This window comes from Mirounga angustirostris, unplaced genomic scaffold (genome assembly GCF_029215605.1).
Source record: "Mirounga angustirostris isolate CCGP_5_RB_7025 unplaced genomic scaffold, mMirAng1.0.hap1 SCAF_1, whole genome shotgun sequence".
Classification (NCBI taxonomy): Eukaryota; Metazoa; Chordata; class Mammalia; order Carnivora; family Phocidae; genus Mirounga; species Mirounga angustirostris.
In genome coordinates, this window is record NW_026991709.1 from 102,509,654 (window position 1) to 102,520,871 (window position 11,218).

General features: G+C 41.8%; 1 long non-coding RNA gene across 1 annotated transcript; it reads right to left on the reverse strand.

Annotated features, from left to right (window-relative positions):
• Positions 1-3,336: 3,336 nt before the first annotated feature.
• On the reverse strand, positions 3,337-10,965 carry LOC123834621 (uncharacterized). Its single transcript, XR_010409834.1, has 5 exons — positions 10,811-10,965; positions 9,759-9,964; positions 6,552-8,243; positions 5,554-5,778; positions 3,337-3,991 (listed from the first exon to the last, which is right to left on the reverse strand). It is a non-coding gene; the product is annotated as an uncharacterized LOC123834621 (long non-coding RNA).
• Between the last annotated feature and the right edge of the window lie 253 nt (positions 10,966-11,218).

Consider the following 11,218-nt stretch of genomic DNA (forward strand, 5'->3'; position numbering starts at 1 on the left):
GCCAGGTCCGAGAGTGCCTCATTCCAGGTGGTTTCCAGGAAGTAAACCAACTCAGTTTGGACACACCACATTTGTTCCTATTGATAGTAGCCAAAGCTTAAATGGTTGAAGACTTGCGTAGGAGATGTCTTCCAAGAAGAAAAAGGTTTTCTTCTGCTTTTTGCAATAGTAATGCTATTCTTCACTTGGCCCATAATATTTTTAAAAATCAACTTTATTGATTTAATATAGGTGTAATTTACATACAAGAAACTGCACCTATTCAAAATGCACAGTTCAATGGAGCTAGAGGGGATTCTGCCAAGTGAAGTAAGTCAGAGAAAGACAAAGACCATACCACTTACTCGTGAAATCTAAAAAGGAAAACAAATGAATAAACAAACAAACAAAAACCCAAATGATCCATAAATACAAAGAACAAACTGATGGTTGCCAGAGGGGAGGGAGATGGTGGGGGGATAGACAAAATGCATGAAGGGGAGAGAGAGAGATACAGGCTTCCAGCTACTTAATGAATAAGTCATGAGGATAAAAGGTACAGCATAGGGAATACAGTCAATGGTTTGTAACAGTGTCGTAGAGAATTGTCGAATCACTATGTTGTATACCTGAAACTAAGGTAACCTTGTGTGTCAGTTCTACTTCAATTAAAAAATAAACAGTGCACAGTCCAATGAGTTTTGACAGATTTGACACGCCTATAAGACTATTGCCAGAATTAAGATACAAGAATATTTCCTCACCTCCAAAGGTTTCCCTGTGCCCCTTTGCAGTCTGTCCTCTCTTCATTCCTGTGTCCAGGCAACCACTGCTTTACTGTCACTGGAGATAAGTTTGCATTGTTTAGAAGTTTATATACGTGGAATTATACAGCATATACTCTTTTGTGTCTAGCTTCTTTCATTCCACATGATGATTTTGAGATCATCCTTGTAACATGTATCAGTAGCTCGTCCCTTTTTTGCCGATCCCTTGTATGAATATATCATATTTTGTTTATCCATTCACCTGTTGCGAGACATTTGGGTTCTTGACAATTTGTGGCTATTATGAATAAAACTGCTAAGAACATTTGTGTATAAATCTTTGTGCGGGCATTTGTTTTCATAAATATCTAGGAGTCGAATGACTGGGTTATAAGGTAAGAGAATGTTTCTTAAGAAACTGCTAAACTATTCCAAAACAGCTGTGCCATTTTTCATCTCCACCAGAAAGGAAAACCAGAGTCCCAGTTGTTCTACATTTTTGCCAACACTTTGGATTGTCAGTCTTTTTCATTTTAGTCATTCTAGTATATCTCAGTGTGATTTTGATTTGCATTGCCCTGATGACTAATGATGTTGAACATTTTTTCCATGTGCTTCAGCCTTTGGTATATCTTCTTTTGTGAAATGTTTGCTTGTCCATAATATTTTAAGTTAAAAATTATGCTTTGAACAGTAATGTCAAAGTATCACTGGCCACACAAAATGACAACTGAGAAATCCCTTCTCTAAATCACCAGCATGCCTTTCCTGTTTATGCTGCTTTTAGAGCCTCAACTTTAGAGTGCTGTTAATACTATTTCACTATTTCATGCTCCATATATTTTGCTGGATACTACTCATGGTCCTTTTCATATGTCTACATTGAATTAGCCTGCCTATTAATGAAATAAAGTTCTGCTTTATGAATTTCACAGATGGATTGCATATCTATTCTCTTCAAATTGGGAATTTGTACAAAATGGAAGTTTTACAACCTGTGTTGCAATGAATCTGTTTAAAGTTCAGAAATTCTATAACCAGATTTTATTTTATTTTTATCTTTAAGGAGGATGATTATAGATGGGATGGAAGGAATTGAGAAAGGCAGGAAATGATTAGAGAAACATTTCCTCAGCTTGAAATTGTAATTTTATGCTCAGAGGGCCTCCTGTTAGTTCTTGGCACTGCTTTTGCTAGAGATTTGGGTGCAATTACTCACCACCGTGCTCTAGAGGAAAACTCAACAGCCAAGGGGTCAAGAGTAGCCAAGAAATGGGACACCGCACATTCAGCCAGACTGCCCTTTGGTGAGCAAAAGCCAACCTGAGTCCCTGAAGAGTCTGGGGTAGGGGGCAGGAAAACTGAGGGACTATTAAGGAAACACAGTCATCAAGATGGAAGAAATTGAGGGGCTTACCAAGAGGAGTTACTAAGGGAGAAAAGTTCGAGCCAAGAAAACAGTAGGAACTTGACAAATGTGGCTGAAGGGGGGCAGAATTGTTCTGCTAATGATGATGTATAGCCAACCAAGTGTTGGCAAGATTATGCCTTCCACACAGTTCCAGATTAACATTACAGATGGGAGAGGAGTGTTTATCACAATTTTGTGTGAATAGATACAGGGCTGAGAAAATTAAGCCTGAGAAAATTAAGCAGAGGAAAAGGTAAAAGGAGTATCAGGAGAGGAGGAAAAGAACTTTCCAAACTTGTTTGGCTCTGGATTAGCCTTCCAAGGGTGCAGTGGTGATGAGTCTGGAATTCAATAGTTATACACCTTCTCTTTGGCCTGCTGGTGAGTGCTTGACTTATGGCAATCGCCTTGGGCTGCTGGTGATTCAGCAGAGCTGGTGGGCCTCTAGGGTGTTAGCCAGCCCAGCATCCAGAATTTGCTTCAGCAAACCATACCTCCTCCAAAATATGCAGTCTGTGGGATTGTTAATTGTGTCTCCTCACCTCCACACTGAGAGGTGTACATGCATGTGCCCCTACTTCTAGATCAGTTACACTCCTGGTCACACTGAGTGCTTGCTACTTGCCAGGAACTATTCTTTTTTTTGTTTATTTTCAGTTAAGGTGTAATTGACAAACATTATATTCGTTTCAGGTGTACAACATAATTCAATATTTGTATATATTCAATATTTGTATATATTGAGAAATGATCACCACAATAAGTCTAGTTAACACCCATCACCACACATAGTTAACAGATTTTTTTTCTTGTAATGAGAATTTTTAAGATTTTTTCTCTTAGCAACTTTCAAATATACAATATAGTATTATTAACTATAGTCACCATGCTGTACATTACATCCCCGTGACTTATTTATGTTATAACTGGAAATTTGTAATTTTTGACTCCCTTCACCCCATTTTGCCCACCTCCCACCTCTAGGAACCATCAGTCTGTTCCCCATAACTGTCAGCTTGGTGTCTTTATTGTTGTTGTAAATTCCACATAAAAGTAAGATCATATAGTATTTGTCTTTCTCTGTCTAACTTATTTCACTTAGCATAACACCCTCAAGGTCCATCCACTTTTGTTGAAAATGGCAAGATTTCATTCTTTTTTTTTTATGGCTGAGTAGTACTCCAGTCTGTGTATATATCACACGCATATATATATCACATCTTTTCTATCCATTCATCCATCAGTGGACACTTAAGTTGCTTCCATATCTTGGCTATTGTAAATAATACTGCAGTGTACATGGGGGTGCAGATATCTTTTTTTTTTAAAGATTTTATTTATTTATTTGACAGAGAGAGAGCAGGACAGCAGAAGCACGGGGAATGGCAGAGGGAGAGGGAGAAGCAGGCCCCCCGCCGAGCAGGGAGCCCAACACGGGGCTCGATCCCAGGACCCTGAGACCATGACCCGAGCTGAAGGCAGACGCCCAATGACCGAGCCACCCAGGTTTTTGAGTTAGTGTTGCCTTTTTTTTTTTTTTTAAAGTAGGCTCTATGGCCCACATGGGGCTTGAATTCATGACCCCAAGACCAAGAGTTGCATCCTCTACCAAGAGCCGGGTACCCCTGAGTTAGCATTTTTGTTTTCTTCACCAGGAACTATTCTTAGGGCATTGCATATATTAACTCATTTAATCCTCAGAACAACTCCACAAAGCAGGTACATTTTACAGATGAGCGAACTGAGGGAAAGAGAGCTAAATGACTTGCTCAGGATCATGTAGTTAGGAAGAGGTGAAGCCAGATTTGAACTTGGGCAGTCCGGTTCACGTTGGCTGCAGGAAAGACAGGGAGAAAGGTTATTTCAGCTTTTCCAGCTTCTAAAGTAGAGACAGGCAGGAAAAGAAGGGGGTGGAAGATGTTGAATGAGTCACCTACCATGTCTGCCAAATCTGGTCAGTTTTTTTTTTTTCCCCTCTGTTATTAACTGTCTCTTCCTGCCTGTCATGGCTTCGTACACACTTCAAACACTCCTCCAGTGTCAGACTCATTGTTTCACACACCCACATCTTTCAGAAGACTTGCAATTTCATTTTGAAATTGATTGCATTGTAGCCTTCATAGTCACCAATGTCATCTGAAAATGGCAGATACGTTGACAATCCCTGACCGCCGAGGAGAGACTGACCATAGTCTATGATTGATAACTGGTATGGATACTAGTGTGCTCGGGGAGGGATGTTTGAAGAAGGGGTGATCTCAACAGATGGGCATCTCAAGAGCGTATTTTCTATACCATAAGATACTTGCTTTCTTACATAACCTGGTATCCCAGATTCTTTAATAACGAGTATGAAGATTGATGTAGGAAAGACGTTAGGGTTAGAAGCCAATGGCCAAGAAAGAATTCTTGAGAAGTCTTTGGTGAAAAAAGGTAGTGGTTCATTATATACTTTCAAGTTGGGGCAGGGGTTAGGGATAGCGTAAGTCTCTAAGGAATTTAGAAGCAAGGTTTCCAGGACCTTAAGGGGGCTAGCTATTGTTGGGAAATGGTCATTTATTACGGGCTAATAAAACCTGAGTCATGAGACCCTTCAGATGTGTATCGGTGAGCCATATGCTTGGGGGATGATTGCCAACACATATCTTTGAGGGGGCAGGTTTAGAGATAAATGAAATATCTAAAGGAATTTTTATATGTTAAAGTAGACTTACAGGATCCTGAGGGTCAGGCTAAGATTGCCTTTTGCCCTTAGCAAAGTATTAACATCGAAGCAGTTGAGTCCCTAGAGGAAAGTCACTCTGCCTGTTTCAAGGACTTGTCAGTGGGCTGTAGGTAGTAAGGAAATTTAATAATTTTTCTTCTGCTTTTGTTTCCCACATCAGGATCCAAGAACTTGAATACAGCACCAAAGTAACCTAATCCTTTCTTTCCTCCCCAGTCCCATGTCTGCCTTAAGGAGGATATTCAGGGGCACCTGGGTGGCCCAGTCGTTAAGCGTCTGCCTTCGGCTCAGGTCACGATCCCGGGGTCCTGGGATCGAGCCCAGCGTCAGTCTCCCTGCTCGGCGGGAAGCCAGCTTCTCCCTCTCCCACTCCCCCTGCTTGTGTTCCCTCTCTCGCTGAGTCTCTCTCTGTCAAATAAATAAATACAATCTTAAAAAAAAAAGGGTATTCAAAGAATGTTGGGAATATTTAACAATGACGACAAGAAAACCCTGTAGGTTTGAGGCCCACTGGGCTCCCAGGCTCATCCATTCCTCAGGCCTCCAGGCTTCCCTTCTGTCCATGGCTGGCTGTGATGTCTGTCCTTAGACACAGCTCTCCTTAACCCACTGCCACTGTGGCACAGAAGCTGACCAATGTTGCCCCCCCCCCCCCCCCCCCGCCGACTGACCTGGGCACAGATCCTCCACCTGTTGATGCTGGTGTCTTCCCAGCTGCTGGAGCTGCTCCCAGGGTGAAGAAGGTCTTCTTTCATGATGTTTCACAATTCATTTTTTTAGTCCTGGCATAGTGACATCAACCCTCCATCTCCTGTGACTCTCTCAAGATGATGAGACAACTTGTCTCTGGGTAGATTTGGAAGAATTTTGGGTGGGACCAGACAGCATCTAACCCTCTATTAAAAGATAATTAAAATCATCATCACACACACACAGTTCACTCTTGAACAACATTGGTTTAAACTGCATGGGTCCACTTATACACGGATTTTTTCAATAAATACAGTAGAGTTCTGTACTATAAATGTATTTTCTCTTCCTTATGATTTTTCTCTACTCACTTTATTGTAAGAATAATGTAGATATATAACATACAAAATATGTGTTAATCAACTGTTATCATAAGGCTTCTGGTCAACAGTAAAGTTTTGGGGGGAGTCAAAAGTTACGTGTGAATTTTTTTTTTTTTAAAGATTTTATTTATTTATTTGAGAGAGAGAGAATGAGAGAGAGAGAAAGCACATGAGAGGGGGGAGGGTCAGAGGGAGAAGCAGACTCCCTGACAAGCAGGGAGCCTGATGCGGGACTCGATCCAGGGACTCCAAGATCATGAACTGAGCCGAAGGCAGTCGCTTAACCAACTGAGCCACCCAGGCGCCCCACGTGTGGATTTTTGACTGTGGGTGTCATTGCCCCTAACCCCGGTGTTGTTCAAGGATCAATTGTATGTATATGCTAAAGGTTTAATTTTGCTCATTAATCAATGAAGGAACCAGGCAGGCATTATAACTCTAAGAACGGATGTGTTTATAGATCAGAAATAGTGACATTAATACGTAAACAGAAGCAAACTGGTTTTTCCACAGGGGCTAGGGAAATCAATTCAACCTCTCTCAGGACAAAATTTGCATGTTCATGAGAACATTTTGCATTGCTATCAAGTACTTACAACTGAAAAGGTTGTAAAATAGCTCAAAGCCATGGAGAGATTAGAACCAGAAAATCGGAGGCTGTCTTTCGGTCCGCGCCGGGTATCCCAGGAAGCACGATGCTCTTCTATGGCCCTCGTCTCTCTCCCTTAATGGCCAGCAGATACCATGCACGGTCCACAGCGGGACTGCCTTAATGCCAGGTTCCCGGGATTAACCGGAGCTCCCACTTTGGTTTTTTCCCGTTTCTCCCAGGGCCACTGGTTTTCCTCAGTAAACGGCGCTCCTGGAGTCGTGCCAGAGTCCTAATATGGGGCGTGGAGCTCAGGTCTCCCCAGGAACGCTCGCCCAAAACTGGATGCTTCATTTGTATTGCTGTATTGGGGGAGGGTGTGGCTTGAGGATTGGTGGGGAGAAGCTACGGGAAAGACTGGATAGGATCACGTTGTGAAGCATCTTCTGTGCCACACTACAGAGTTTGGTCTGGACCCCAAAGTCAATGGAGAACAGCCACAGTCTTTTGAATAGATCAGTGCAGTGATCAGGGCTGGGTTTTGATGAGATAGCTGGAGGTGGCATGTCTTAGCTTATGGAATTGTCTTGAGTGAATGGAAATGACTTTTAGAGAATTTTCTGCCCATCACAAAGACACACCTTCCACTATTCTCTTCAAACTATCTCTAGATTTGTCCTGCTCTCCCGTCCTGCCTCCTTAGAGCTTCCCTTTCTCCATCAGCCCCTAAGCTAGGAGAACACTCAACCACTGTCCAACACTGTGACTCAGTCTGAAATGCTTAATAGGATTCGTGCTCTGTGCAAAGATCCTATACAGTTTTAGGAACCAGGGTGTCAAAAGCAAATAAACCTGAACAAATAAGGTAAGGAAACTGACTTTAGTCAGACTGTTGCAATAGAAAGAGCCTTCTAGATGTCAAGATCAATGTCACTGCAGGTTTCCCCTAAGACTTTTTATAGGGAGGAGTACGCAAATTATAGGTGGGGTGATCTTACAGGTGGAGTTGCTTCTATCTTCAGGGGAAGCCCCAGTCAGTCAGCCGATCAAAAAAAAAATTTATATCTGTGTCTAGTTAGTGGGGTTTTTTGGGGGGTGGTGGTGTAGGGGCCAAGGGCAGGCTGCCTTAAGATAGCCCACTATGGCATGCAGATTATGCTGAACTGAACACAATCAAGACTCAAAAGACTCAGGAAGAAACTTTTTGCTCCCCCACAATTACTTTGAAGAATTTAGATAGAGGCCCTGCTCCAGGAAGAGAACTGTCACCACAGATAACTACACTAGCACATGAACTAGGTAAGAGAGACAGGCAGGAACATAGCAAGGCCTGTGGGATCAAACTCCTAAGTCCCATGGCTTCTGAGTGGCCCGGCAGATGCTTGTTGACCAGACATTTACTCTTTTTCATTGTCCTTCGAATTGCATTCCTTCCCTTTGAAGTCCCAGACCCCTGCCCCTTCTCCTTAGTTCAGAATGACATATATTTGCCTGAGTGTCTTTGGAATTTCCATGTCTGTATGGATTCTCCATACATGCAGAATTTTCTTGTTAATCTGTCTCATGTCAATTTGATTCTTAGTCCATCTAGAAGGATCTTGAAGGCAGAGGTAATTCTTCTTTCCCCAGTGGGGAGGGGTCAATTCATCCGGTCATTTTTGAGACTATTAAAGAGACAACAGGCCCCAAATGGAGTCACCTGTGTAAAAACACATCACCAAACATCATACCCAACCGAACTACAGTTGCAGCCTTTTCCAGGAATATAATCTTAACCAGTTGGTCTGGAATTTCCTGGTCAGCACTAGGGAGGAAATCTGCCTGATAGACCCTTACCATCCCCCAAAGGAAGGTGGCCTTGCCTGAAACAATCCATTCCTTGCTAGTAACATCCTTGACCTGACCCCTTCTGCCTATGAAAATCTCCCAATTTATATAGTTCTTTGGAGCAATTTTCTATTTGTTACATGGGATGCTGCCCAGTTCATGAATCTTTGAATAAAGCCAAACAGATCTTCAAATTCACTCAGTTGAATTTTGTTTTTTAACTAGATAAAGAACAGGAATTTGAAGGGTCTGTGTCTGGCTCTCTCATGGGTAAACAAGGGAGTGTTTGCATGTCTTAAGGGGAAGGATAATTCTTTACAGGAGCCCTTTCTAGTAACACAGAAGGGTGGAGGATTTCAGGAAACAAAAGGTTGGGAAGATTAATCTTCCCTGTTTTCCAGAAGAACAGGGATCTGGTAAAGTTCAGTGTTGTCAGTGATTATGGACTTATAAATAAATCAAAGCTCCAACCTTAGTGTAAAGAAATGATACATTATGTCCAGGAGGAAGTTGGAGTGCAGATACCTTGACTCCCAATATTCCAACTCACTCTTTTACAAAGGTTAAGAAATCCAAAGCCTCTCTGTACCACACAAGTCTCATTAACAAATGGGTAGGGGCAGGCACAGATGTAACCTGGAGATCATATACCCCATCAAAAGGGGGGAATGCTCCTGAGCTCCATGTGTGTAGGAATGAGGGCCCAATATTGAAAGACCTTGTTTTCTTAATTTCAACAAGGGGTTCTGATTATCTGCTTGCTTACATTTCTACAAATAAATTTATTTATACAAAGTATCTAAAAACCTGATGGAAAACCAATTTGTTTTTAACTGAAGTATAGTTGACATACAGTATTATATTAGTTTCAGGTGTACAACATAGTGATTTGACATTTATACACATTAGAAAATGCTCACCACGGTGAGTGTTGTTACCATTTGTCATACAAAGTTATTACAGCATTAGTGACTCTATTCCCTCTGCTGTAATTTTTATCCCTGTGACTTATTTATTTTATAACTGCAAGTTTGTACCTCAGTCCCCTTCACCTATTCACCCGTCTTGCCACCTCCCTTTCCTCTGTCAAACCATCCATTTTTTCTTTGTATTTATGAGTCTGTTTCTGTTTAACTTTGCTTGTTTTGTGTTTTGGATTCCACATATGAGTGAAATCATATGGTATTTGTCTTTCTCTGTCTGACTTATTTCATTTAGCATTATACCCTCTAGCTCCATCCATGTTATCAGAAATGGCAAGATTTTCAAATAACTTCTCCTAATTTAAGAGTTGAAGCTATCATAAATTTCAGGAAAACACATCAGGAAAATGACAGGCCATCAGTTTGCAACCTCTCATGTAGAAGTTGCCCAGTTGCAAACTCACCTGATCTTACTTTACTCCTTGCGACCGCCCATAAAGGAGGACAGAGCAGCAATGATTCCAAGTTCTGCAGAGGCGGTGACTGATGGCTTAGGGTTCCCCAGCTGGTAAGTAGCCTTGCTCAGGTGGAAGCCAGCTCTCCATGACTGTGCCGGCTCTTGCTGGGGACCACACACCCTCCCTTGCAGTCCAATCCCAAGTCTCCTCTTCTATTAATAGAGAAATGGGAGGAGGGTGGATGTTGTATGAGATAGCCATCATTTTCTCTTTCAATTGTAATATTCTGGGCACCTTCTCTATTTGTAATTCCATCGAGGAATTCAGCAAGTTTGTAAGTTACATCCTAGCTTACTCATTTTAGAAAATAAATTTTTCATTATTCACTCTCAAGCTGGTCATCTGTTTTTTCAGAAGCTGCTCTCTCCCCATGTGCAGAATCCAAAATGGCAATCAGAGTCGTAAGAGAGACGAAGGTGAAGAACAGACCAAAAAAGGAATAACTATTTTACTGGTCAGCTGGCCAAGGGGCAAGACAAAAATCAGGTACAAATAACAATGGCTTTTAACTCATTGAGTTAACTTTTCTCTTATCATCAAGATAAAACTCAGATTGAAGATGTCCAGAGATAGGACAAGTTTTAGTTTCCAGAAAGTCCCCTTCTGCATCACACGGGTAACAGTTTCCCACTAGTTATCCTATTTATCTGGCTCTTAAAAATATCAGTTGCAATTAGAGATCCTCAGAAAGCCTCAGAAAAGATGACCCTTTAAAAAGTACATTTCATCAAGTGGGAGCTTCTTTTTTTTTTTTTTTTAAGATTGTATTTATTTATTTGACAGAGAGAGACACAGTGAGAGAGGGAACACAAGCAGGGGGAGCGTGAGAGGGAGAAGCAGGCTTCCCGCCGAGCAGGGAGCCCGATGCCGGGCTCGATCCCAGGACCCCGGGATCATGACCTGAGCCGAAGGCAGAAGCTTAATGACTGAGCTACCCAGGCGCCCCTAAGATTTTATTTTTAAGTAATCCCTACACCCAACATGGGGCTCAAACTTACCATACTGAGAGCAAGAGTCACATGCTCCACTGTCCAATCCAGCTGGGTGCCCTCAGTGGGAGCTTCTGGTCTTCTCTTGTATCCTTGTATTCTCTAGGTCCCTGTCAAAACTTTCAGAGCTAACTGATGTAACAAGATAACGACACTAGCTCAAATGATTTCTGTTTCCTCTTTACCTTGCTTTGCAAGGAGAATTTTATTTTTCCATACTGCGTGAGCAGTTTGAGAATCTGGGAAGATAGCCAAGAAATGTCACCCTCTGAAAAACAAAAACTGTGGGAATAAGAAGAATGACATAACTGACTCCTGTGGAAATAACACATTTAAATGATGATGGGTTAGTGGGATGCATTTGACCAGAGCAACGTTTCTCAAAGTGAATTGTAAAAAGAAACCTACAAGAAAGAG